The following is a 12,894-nucleotide window of genomic DNA, read 5'->3' on the forward strand; positions in this document are numbered from 1 at the left end:
TTTTATAATTGTTTTCTCACTGAGATGTAAATTTTATTTTTTCATGTCTCTTTGCATGCCTGGTAAGTTTTCATGTAATGGCAGATATTGGTGAACTTTGTTGTTGTACACCAGGTATTTCTGTGGTAGTTAAATACATTTGGACATTTTTCTGAAATACATTTAAGTTTGTTGAAAGTGGTTTGTTTCGTTTTAAGTTTTCCATTACTAGACAAATCTAAAATTGCTTTTATTCTAGAGCTAATTTTTCCCATCATTGAAGTAACATCCATCCATGGCTCTTTTTAATTGCCTCCAGAAATATGAACCTTTCTAATCTGGTTGGTGGGAACGTAATCTATTCCTGGTCTTGTGCGACCTTTGAGGATTGTTTTACTTGTTTATTTCTATTGGTTCTCTCTAGGGCCTTAAGAGTTTGTTTGCTTGAGTTAATCAATCAGTATTCAGTTAAAGACTTGACAGGTTGCTCTCCAGATCTCTAGACCTCTCTCCATGTGCAGTTTCTTCTCTCTAGTCAGAGTTTGTCTCGTGCATTGTCTCACGCAATCTAGCCTCCCCGTCCTCCTCAAACTGGAAATTTTGCCTCCTCAGCTTAGATTATTATGCTGTTCAGGCTCCTCTTCCCTCACTGTCATCTAGAAGCTTTCTAGGTAATGAGTTGTTACACTCATAGGATTCATCTTCTTTTTATCCTTTCTTTCAGGAAGCAGGATCCGGTGCTGCCTCTTGTCAAAGGTATGGGATCTATTGTTTCCTATACTTTTTGTAATTTATTTCATTTCAGACCTTTTTAATATTTATTTTAAAGAGCATCTTCCATATCTATATTTGGTAATCTGAGCAACTACTTGCAAGATAACAGTAAGTAATACAAAAACTATTGTTGATTTTCTATCATCTTGTTATGAAATTGTATATCATTTCAGACTTCTAAGATGAAACAGTAAATCCGTTCTTGTCACTTCATCGCAGCTATAAACAGAATCCGTTGTTCTCCTCAAACGACACATCAAGAATACTTTAGAAATCAGGACATTGCCATATCTATTGGGCTTCACAATTTGTTAGCCTTATAACTTCAGCAGATAATTCACCTCTTGAACTTTAATTCTTTCATTTGGAAAATGGGGCTATAAAATCTGTATTACTCTGTTTCTTGTGATGAGTTATCCTCATTAAAATATTTGCTAATCTATAACACACTGTAATACTATACTACTTCAGTTAATAGTCAATATTTATATAACCAACTGATCCTTCTGACTGGGAATAATTTTGGTATTTTTATACCAAAATAATTGGTGTATTTTTACATACACCAATCCACCTCTAAATCATTTGCATATTACATTTAAATGAAGGAAACCCACTTTAATATGCTATCGCAGCAAAATTAAAATTGATTCTGTGGACCCTGTGTATGTGATGAGATTGATATTTTAAAATATGAGTGCAAAAGTTTAGCACAAAATTAACAGGAACTGTGACTACCTATATGAATGCCTCTGCAGAATGGTTTAAACAATATTAAAATATTAAGCGAGGTGAATTATTTATTAAAACTAAGTTGTTACATGATTTTTCATTTGTCAGAAACTTGATAAAATTTACAGTAATGAACTAATACTTTAAACTTAATGAAAGTTGGACATATCTAAAATAATTTCTGTTTTATATCTCTTTTCAGAAGCTGTCATTTCCACCTACTTGTATTTAGTAATCCTTTATATAAAATAGCTCTATTTGCCTAGTTTCATAATTAGCTTTTTATATTTGCAAATACTGCAAAAACTAATTTTAGTATCTTCTTAGCATAAATTCTAAAATCATCATGTTTTTTCTAATACTATAAAAAGTATGAAAGGATAGTTATATCTGTTTATTGGGTTATAAGATGATGAGGTATATTGTGCACATCTGTTTGTTTTTGGAGACAAAATTGGCCTCTATCACTTAGGCAGAAATAAGAAATGAGATATTAAAAATAATAAAATAATATATAACTTTCTTAGGGAATAAAAAGCTTGTATACTGATCTCATTTTAAAGAATACTCAAAATTTCTGTGTGATTAATGACACTGAGTTTATAATAATATATGCATTAAATTAAGACACATATAAATTATAAATGCCTTTTCCTGAAATTAAAATACATGTTCTATGAAAAGGGGTTAATTTGAAATAAATAATCTGTTGGATGATAGAAACATAAACAAGCCCTCCAGTGATAAATGATTTCGTGGTGTCTTTATGCTATCATAAAATACCATTGGGAATATATAACTAATGACTAGTGATGTATAGCCCTCCAGAGATTTATAGCAAGCCCTTTGAATAGTATCTTGGTCTACACATATTTGTTAACTAAATTGTGTTTCTTTTTATATTTCTAACTCTTAATAAATTGTATAAGTATCACTCTTTTCTTCCATTCACTAGTCCAAGTGCACTGCCACAAGCATTGATTGCTAATATTTCACATATAACTCGTAGTCTATGTAAAGGCATTAGCCTTTAAGATGTAGGCTGCATTTCAATTTACTATTAAAGGTAGCTCTATAAGATGTATCATAGCCATGCATTTAAAAATGATTATAAATGCAATTATCCATTTTCTCAAAATAATCTATATTTTCCATCGATATCACCAGTTTGAGAATATAAATAATAAATATAAATTTATTATTTTTCCCTCAACCATTGTTCTACATCCGCATAACTCCATTCTACCTCTCCTCTCACTCAGCTCCTGAAAGAAATTTTCAGTAGTGGTTGAAATTTGTTTTAAACAGTTGAAACATACTTGTTTACTTAGAATGGACAATCTTTTAATGATTTGCTCACTTTATGTTAAGAGTTGAGGGTAGTTTTCCCTAAAAGCAAAATGACTATCTGAATTTTTTCATATCTGAAAAAATTTTTATACCTGATTTTATATAATTTTTATACCTGAAAAAATTTTTATACCTGATTTTATATCAATTTACAAAAACCTAGGAGAAAGCAGTTTAAGTATGTCTTTCATTTCAGGGGTAGAGGAAGATTCTTTCAAAACACACCACCCAATGTTAAGTAGGTAAAGTGTAAAAAACAACATACAAACATATGTATTTAATCAAGTAGTGGAAGCATGAAGTTATTCCCACAAGGAAAAAGAAATTCTTGTAAACTTATAGTGGAAATATAAGTTACTATATCTATTATACCAAATAGTATGGTGGTTGCCCCCTAAATTAAAAATAGAATTGTCATCTGGTCCAACAATACCACATCTGGGTATATAGCCAAAGAAATGAAATCAATGTTGATCACAATAGCCTAGATATGATGAAATCAAACCAAGTGTCCATTGATGGATGTATAGTTAAAGGAAATTATATATATAATTACATAATATACTTATATAATATATAAATTATATAATATATATTCCATTGAGTATATATACACAGACATATGGATTATTTGAACTTGACAAACAAGGAGATCTTGTCATTTGTGACAACATGGATGAAACTAGAAGACATTTTTCTAAGTGAAGTAAACTGGGCATAGGAAGAAAAATACTCCAAAATCTAAATGTGTAAACTCTAACAAAGCTAAATTCATAGAAACAGACAGTAGAATACTGGCTACTTAGGGCTAGGATTGTCAAAGGATACAAAATTTCAGTTAGAGAGTAGAAAGACAGAAAGTAGAAATAAGATAAAGAGATCTATTGTACAACCTGGTAATTACACTTAGTAAGGAAGTATTGGATAGTTGAAAATTGTGAAGAGTAGTTTTCAAATGTTCTCACCACAATAAGTATGTGATGTAATAAGTAATGTTAGCAGGCTTGATTTAGTCATTCAACAATGTATACACATATTAAAACACCATTATTTAATCATAAATACCATATATTTAACATCATACAGATAGTTTTCAATAAAAATTTTTAAATTATCCCCCACAAATACTTTTGCTAGACTAAAAAATGCTTAATTATTTCAAAGGCTCATAGAGTAATAAATAATGTACTCACAGAGTAATAAATAACCCAAAATCTGATAACCATGGGTAAAACCTTTTATTCTTCCTTTGAAAGAGAAAAACACAAGATGTAGACCAATAAAATCTATCTTTCAGTCTCTGTTGAAGGTACTCTGCCTTGAAATACTCAATACTTATCACATCAGATATCTTTCAATAGTTACTTCTGATCATGAAATGTAAGTTGCATCTTCATAACTGGTCAGAAAGCTGTGTATATAACTGTGTATATGCATATTGTGATGTTTTCTTTTGAAGATTGTCAGTGGAAAAGAACCTTCAAACTAAAAATTGTCATAAAATTTGCAGACCTCTGGAAATATGTCCTTGACATCCTAGGTATCTGCTGACCTCAGTTTGAGAGATACTGGCCTAAGTACAGCCTATGGCATTAAGATAGAAAGCACATATTATTGCCAAATCCTAGACATGAGTCTGAAAATAGGATTAACACTTAATTCTTTTAGTATTTAATTTCTCCTAGCTAGTCATATTTATCACCTAGATACAGGACATGGAAGGAAAGATTGTTATACAACTAACAGGTTTCTAGGCATTTCATTATAATTATATTCCTTTCTGGTACAGATAAGATCTGAATTTATGGAATATGTTATCCATGATCTGATAATGACCATATTCAGCAATTGTTAGTTTACCATTAATATTTAACTCAGGTAACTTAGTAATCATTTTCAGAAAGATCATTTGGGCTACTTAAAAACTACAATTTCACCTGTAAATTGTGAGGACATATATTATTTCAATATACTTTTCAGTACTGAGAAGTCAGAACAGAGTTTCATGTAAAATAACCCACTCCTATCCAAGTTACTGCCCTCAACAGCAGCTCATATATAAATGTATCATCACAGATATTTGGCAATTTGCTCATTTACTTAAATTTATTTATTGAATGTTTACTGTGTGCTTAGCACCTTTAATGTACTTGTTTTGAACATAAGCCTTAAACCAATTTTGAATGGGGTCAAAAGAGTCAGAAGAACCCAGACTTTATTATATTTATTTTTTAAGAGGGTCTTACTATGTTGTTTAGGTTGGTCCTGAACTCACTAACTAGCCCACACCTGGCTACTTTGTTTGAATTTGTATAAATTAGGTCCATGTATAGTGTTGGGTTTATATGTGTTTCAACTTCTTTTTTAAATCTGTGGGTTCCCTTTCATTGTTGTTTATTTGTCACTTGATTGGTTTATTTGTTTTGTTTTTTGTGACGGGTTCTCACTATGTAGTTCAGGCTGGTCTTGAACTCACTATGTAGACGAGGCTGGACATTTCTCAATACTGTCTTTATTATTTCTATGTAAAGTAGAAGAGATCCTGTTGCTTCAACCTCCCAAGAAAATTGGATTGCAGGAATGCACTATTGATCCCAGCTTGTTTGATGGGTTTCTTTTTAAAGTATTATTTCTATTTTAAATAACCTTATTTTCTTATTGGAAAGTGGATAGTGAACAGCTTGGACAATGAACAGCTATGACAGTTTCCTGAAGAAATATCTACCACAGTTTTGAAGACTTCACCTTCACCTAATATCTTTCCTTAATGTATGGACTTAAAAATTAAGTAAAAAAAATAGGAGCATAGAATTTTAAAGCTACAATGCCCTTGGATATAATGAAGTTTATATTGTCATTTCATAGTTGACTAAACTAAAAGTCAGAAATGTGAAGTGAAGTAACATATTTCAGAACTGGTCTTACTAAAAATGTCCAAAGTAATAAAAGTTCTTTAATGTCTAACACGTGTCATATTATAGAACTTACATTTATTAAGTAAGTTCTTTTCAGTGTGATAATATTTAGATGTCCTAGAAGATAATCCTGACTTTGTTAGTTTGCTAGGGCTCCTGTAACAAAGTACCAAAAACTGGATAGCATTGAAAATAGAAATTTGTTGTCTTACAATTTTGAAGGCTAGCAGTCTAATATCAACATGCAGGTAAGGTTGATTCCTTCTGAGGACTGTGAGGAAGGTATCTATTCCTGTCCTCTTAGATGCGTAGATGGCCATCTTCACATGACAGTCTCCCAGTATGTGTGCTGGCATCCACGTTTCCCCCTTTTATTAGGACACTTATTATATGGTTAGAGACCCACTCTAGTCAGGAGTGACCTCATCTTAATTTAAATAACTTATAGCTACAATAACTTTATTTACAAATAATGTTACATTCTGAAATAGTAGGGTTTAAGATTTCAACATATGAATTGACAGCACAATTCCACTCGTAAGAAAAAAGCCGAATTTCTTTTTGTCCATTTTCCCAAGTGTGAGGAACTGTGTAATCAAAATATTCTCTACTGTATAAACTCATACTATGTAGTTAGCGGAATAATGCCTAATTTCTGAATTTGTTAGGTTACATGGAAAAATGAATTAAGATTGCAGTTTGAATGAAGTTTGCTAATCAAGTGACAAAAATTAAGTAGATTATCATAGATTGTCTGCGTAGGCTCATTGCATTCAGAAGGATTCTTAAATGTGAGAAGTATTATCAGTCATTGGTAGCTTTGAAAATGGAAGGAGTCCATGAGCCAAAGAATGGGGATAGCCTCTAGAAACTAAAAAAGGCAAGGAAATGGATTTTTCCCCAGAGCTACCAGAAAAGAAAGCCAGGCTGGCACATTGATCATAACTCAATGAGATGTATTTCATACTTCTGACTTCCAGAACCATAAGATAATAAATTTATATTGTCTCCAATTTTGTGGTTATATATTACAGCAGCAAACAAGAAACAGTTCCCCTGAAAGACATTAGTGACAGTGCACACGGTACATTTTTATTCTTCTGTTGCACTCCTTGACAAGTGAAGTAATGAAGACAAATATAATTTCAATGGTAAGGCCATTTCTATAATCAGAGTAAGTGGACTGATGCATCCAGAGTCTTAAAAATTTTACGTACCAAATAGGTGCACCTACTCTCTCAATGAGACAATATGGACTCCAGAATAGAGCTTATTTACAGTCTAGATTGTTCAGAAAATCAGACTGCATTGTACATCGTTGTTTCTCAGATGTAAATGTGCATATGAACCACTGGGAATCTCATTAAACTGTTCACTGCCATTCAGTTATCCTTAGTGGGGCTAGAGATTTTGCAGTATCTAAGCAGTGCCAAGGTGATCACCACATTCATATACCGTGAAGCACATTTTTAAAAAGCATAGATTAAATAGATGCAAATGCATCAAATCCAATCAGAAAAGTAAACTGGCTCCATATCACAACCAATATGAACTGAAAGAGTCTCTCTATATTAAGCATTTTCAGTTGTTGGGGGAAAAAAAACCTCAGTTACAACTTCAGCAATTTCTAACCAGTTATTATCAATAAAAGTAAGCCTAGAGGTTCTAAATACCATAACATGTCAGAGCTGATAACTAATGTCATACTTTCCACTAACATAGAATATATTTCTTCTACATTTCACAGTGCACCAGTTCTATTTCAATTGTTGCAGTGTCAAGGAGATTTTGACAACACATTTCTGGTCTAGTAAGGGCAAATATATTTGTAAAATAGGTCTCAGATAATTACTTTCTCAAATAGTAGAGCCATCCCATCCATAAAGCACACAACAAGTAGACAAAGCTAAACAAGTAAGAAACCATGGAAGCAATAAATTAGTTTAGTAAAAGACATATAAGCCTATAATCTATTGTTTTGTAAAACTCAATGAGCATGTACTTTCACCACTGATTAGTTTGGCAGTAGAAAATTTATGGGTCTATGTGTTTATGCTATTGAAGCCACTGAAAGTTGACTCAATGATCCTTTCCCCTAAATCTCAGTTTCTCTCTCAATCTCTCCACTTTTCCACTGAGAGAAAAGTGACAATTTCATAAGAATTAGAGGCTCAGAGAGACGATAGAAGTTAGCAGGAAAATACACAGACATCCATTCATTTAAAGAAAAATAAACAGTAAATATATGCCCCACTGTAGGTCTCTGATGCATGACTCCACCTAGGCCCCTGGCAGCCAAGTGTACTGACTCTAGAGTGATAGACACCTTAAATCCTGCCTCTGCCATTTCCTACTTATGTGACCTTACACTTTTGTTAATAGTTGCCACACAGAAGATTCTATCTGCACAGAAAGTTTTAAACTGGAAAGGTTCTCATTTATCTTTCTAAAATTATCACCTTTTACTCTCAAGCCAGTATACCTAGATACAGTGTATTCAGTGTAAGTATATGCTATTTCAGTTTTAGCTGACTCCACTGTAAAATAAAAATCAAGCATTCATTTTTATTCTGTCAGAAATTACACTATATAAAAATGCAATACTTTTGTACAATAAAATTTTAAATACAAAGTGGAGTAAATGTATTTGAAAATGTATATTATACAAAATTTCCATGGTATCATTTCAATCAAGATGAGGTATATTAAAATACTATACTTAAATATGAGTAGAGCCTTTGGTCAAGTTTAGAAATTACCAACTTGTAGGAATGGCTGGTGTTCATGAAAAGCCAACTGCTTTGAGCGTATGACTTCTCTTCTCATTGGAAAATGGGACAGAATACTAATAACTGCCCCATGGACGTGTTGTTCAGTTTAGACGTGTGAAAATATGCAAAGTTGTTAGCATAACCCCTGGCAGTAATGTTGGCAGGGTACTTCACTTCTCTGGGCTTCAGCTTCTTCATATGCTACATGAAGACACTGGCTGATTATTAGAGAGTCTCTTTCAGCTCAAACTCAAAAAATTAAATGAAAAAATGCAGTGTCTTTCTCTCATTCAGATAGAAATTGTAAAACAAACCTTAAAACACAAATGCTACATTCTCATTTTAATCTTTTAAGCTCTCTGAAATGAACAACATATGCCTAGATGTCACATTCTATCCAGAGTGGCCTAACTGAAGCCTTGTGCCTGTTAATCTTCATTTATATTTGAAGAAAGTCTTAGAAATTACTAGTTGAATACAAGATGAAACTATTTAGACAGGGTACACCTGATGTATGCAATAAGAGATAAAATCAAGGAAAAAGCATTTCCCCTTACAATAAACAGCATTCATTGCTTACTTATAATAATCTATGACTGTGATTTTTGAATTTATAGCTCGTAACACCCTTCTGGACTGCTTTTTTTGTTTGTTTGTTTGTTTGTTTGTTTTCCTGTACCGGGAATCAAACTCACGCTATTGCGCTTGCCAGGCAGGCGCTGCGCCGCTGAGCTAAATCCCCAGCCCCTTGGACTGCTTTTTTATCTATATTCTCAAATTATAATCTTTGATGTCATATTGGATGATGCCTCAAACTTCAGCAGAAGTTGAACAGCCGTGCTTGAACTCTCATTCAAGTACAACTTGAGCTCTGTGGAACAATGCTGTTAGAAACCAAAAGGGCAGGACAGTGAAAACAAATGTATTATGTGATAACAATTGTGGTAACTACCACAGTAATCAGTGTGATTTAAGACATACACAAGTGAAAATTATCCAGAACGGTCAATGTAAAAGTGCAATTGAAGATATAACACATTAAAAAATAATTAGCAGATTTCAGGAGGACACATGATGCAATGTTGTCAGGACAACAGATTATCTCTAAAGTTAATATTTTTCAAACTAAGAAATTTACAGACAAAATTGCTTCTGGGCTCTTAATCACTTGGTTTTGTTTTTGAGGACATATTATATTTGGAGGTCACCCATTGTATAGTGACCACCAAAATATCTTTCCATGATTACATTCAGATTCTTTAAGTCACTGGTGGTTCTCTTGTCTAACAAATAATGAATAAGTTTTCATATGTATGCAGTTCTCTGTATGACAATATTAGTTCATTTCCACCGAAATATTTTTAAGGGGAAAAACTAACTTAGGCGGCTACAGATATTCTGATTTATCAGTCAGGTGCTATGGATGTATGATAAAGAAGTAAATGGAAAAAAAAATAAATGGCATGATCACAATCATTAAGATGTGGGATGAAATTCAGTTGAGAAATCCATTCAAACACACACACACACATACAGTCATACACACACACACACACACACACACACACACATCAAAACAAGAAGACAATACAAATGAGGTTATAACAAACTGATGAACACAGTAATTGATGTGGGAGTTCTAGGAAAGGTGATCCTGATAGCAATTGGGCTAGAATTGGAAGGTACTTATGGAGATGTATAATTTGAACAGAGCTTCAAATATGGGTAAGATTTGAATCACTAAATGTTATCCTAGATGAAGGAATTGATAGTGGTGTGAGGAGAAAAGTTATGGAGGTTACTGATTAGGGGCTAGTAAAGAGAGATGTCAAACTGCGGTGGAGAATGAGGCTAGATTACAAAATTTGTTGAAATCCAGGTGGGATTTGGAACAATAGAAAATAGAAAACTGATAATGTTTTGATTAGAGAAAATGGTAACAATAGGTATTCACGCACCAGGTGGGATAAATTAAGGGTTTGGGGCACAGGTGAAGGCTAGCGAGCAAGGTCCTTTAGTGACTGGACTGGCTGTGATGAAAGTTTAGGTTGCAGCATAACGGGACAATTTTATGAGAGGGCTTTTGAAAAAAATTTGCCAAGATTAGATAATGTCTTGATGAAAATGGAGTAAAATCCAGATTTGTCTCTGAAATAGGAATCCGTGATCAGACTGTGGAGGGAAATTTAAAAACTTACTGTAAAATTTCTCCACCACGAGCACACAGAGAGGTTTTTCCTCACAATTACTGAAAAACATAAGCCTTCTCAACAAAGGGACATTTGATAAGGTCTCTCAAAATACAATTCGACTTCAGTGGTTCTGCAGAAAGACAGAAGAGGAAGAAAAGACAACACCTTGAAACGTAAAACAGAGACTAGGAAGTAAAGCCAAGAAGAAAAGACAGGAAAGGAAAATTTCTTTCTCTAAATCTTCACAATGGAGCTCATTTTGAGTCTCTTCGAAGTTTAACATTCAAAATCACTGACTGTCACTCCAAATTAGAGCTCTTTGAAGATTGAACTTCTGGGCTGGATTTATTGGAATAATTAGTGTTTTTCCCCTCCAGTTTCTCATCTGACAACATTCTATTCCACAAATTCTCCAAATTCTTTCTCTCATTTCAAAACTAGTATCTGGAGATTCAGAACACGCTTAAATGCATGAGGCTAATTTTGCGGCTGCATAAATTAGGTAGGTCAGATTTAAAGTAAATGGCAGATGCCTACACTTCAACTGACCCTTGAAACGTCTCAAGATCAACTCCTTACCTCTTCCCATATTCAACCCAGGCAAGGTTCAGCCCCACCCCCTTCAGCGAAAAGGAAAAAAAGCCTGCGCAAGCTCCATGCTAAAATCGCCTCGAACCCCCACCAAGGTGCTAACGCGCAGGCGCATCGTCTTCCAAGTGTTTGAGTAGGGGTGTGAGAAATTTACTCTCCAATAAAATCTGGAAGTGATAGATACCAACCTTCTTTCTTCGGAGGCAGAGGCGCCACTTCCTCCTACTACCGGGCCAGAAGAGTGCCCCCAAACTCGCCCTTTTGGAGCAGTGCTCTGTGTTCTCTGGCAGTACCCACTGTATTGCTATCCTCAGCTCCTTTCTAACCTCATGGCGCTGCTAACCTTTCCTGGAAGGGTAAAGGCAGTTGGTTCCCCACGAGCCGCACCGGACTGTTCGCTGGCTCTTTAATCTACAGAATTTACGGGTCCCTGCTGGACACAGCATTATGCTACTGCCTTGCCTGCCCTTCTTCGCCCTTCACATCCACCCAGGTTAGATCCTTACCTCGGACGTGATGGAGTCACAGAAGGGATCAGAGGATCCCAGATAGTATTAGAGGATCCCGAGAAGGCCAGTGCTGGAGCAGAAGGATTCAGAGATTTTTCCTGGATCTCCACTGCCGCCTCAGACAATGAAATCAGCGTGTCCGATCATCAATTCTCATCATGATCGTGACGTCACAAAAGACAGCGGCCAATGAGAACCCGAGATCAGCTCGGACAGTCCCAGGCTTCAGCCCAGAACCCAAGAGTGGGGAGGGGGGAGGAGACATGGCTGCCTGCACTGGGGCTGCCTCTTTCTGGTACAGAAAGAGGCTGAATGTATGGCCAGCACTTTCCCCCTCTCCCCCTCTCTCTCAAAGGCGCTGATTACTGTGAGCATCCAGCACTCCTGTGACTACAGTAGTTATGCGACAGCTATTCGAGCAGGTGCCTGCCTGATCTTCTAACTTGAGATTCACTTTCAGCAAATTGTCCCACACTGACAAAAGCAAGAGATAGCATTAAAAAATGCAGTCATTGTACTGACATGTATATATTCAGTTTTATTAAAACTAAAAAGTTGCCAGCCTTTGGAATTTTTCAATAAGAATGCGCTGCTATATGTTCCATGGTTTAGGCAAAAAACTATGTGTTCCCTTTACCTAACTTTAACCCTTGTTTTCCAGAAGTTACTTGGGTGATTATCACTACAGGAAAAACAAGCTACATGTTATATCACCCAACGCTCACTTGATATAACTTCCATATTTAATGTATATCATGGACACATAGAATCCACTGTTTCTCTGCTATTTTAGAACTTGCAGTATCATTTGGAAGAAAAGATTAGCGCACAGTAAACATTTACAGTAAAAGTATATGGTAACGTATTTAAGAGCTACATTAATTTATGACTAGAAACATCAATAAAATGGGAAAGATGAGGATCCATTTTATGCTAGAATTGGAATTTAACCTCTGGATAAGAGAAAATAAAAGAACTCTCTTAAAGGAAAGAGGCAGGCAAAGTTAAAGAAGTATAAGTGTATATGATTTCAGTAAATTCATGATGAAACACCCTTGAAAATAAAAGTCATATATTAAGG

At 34.6% G+C, this 12,894-nt stretch overlaps 1 protein-coding gene across 1 annotated transcript in view; it reads right to left on the reverse strand.

Moving 5' to 3' along the window:
* Nucleotides 1-11,855, reverse strand: part of Hdx (highly divergent homeobox) — a 174,755-nt gene extending 162,900 nt beyond the window's left edge. The window contains exon 1 of the mRNA XM_005410080.2: nucleotides 11,811-11,855. The gene's annotated coding sequence lies outside the window, so the exon portion shown is untranslated. The remainder of the gene's footprint in view (nucleotides 1-11,810) is intronic.
* Between the last annotated feature and the right edge of the window lie 1,039 nt (nucleotides 11,856-12,894).

The sequence above is a fragment of the Chinchilla lanigera genome, unplaced genomic scaffold, assembly GCF_000276665.1.
Source record: "Chinchilla lanigera isolate Chin_1 unplaced genomic scaffold, ChiLan1.0 scaffold00128, whole genome shotgun sequence".
In the NCBI taxonomy this organism is placed as follows: domain Eukaryota; kingdom Metazoa; phylum Chordata; class Mammalia; order Rodentia; family Chinchillidae; genus Chinchilla; species Chinchilla lanigera.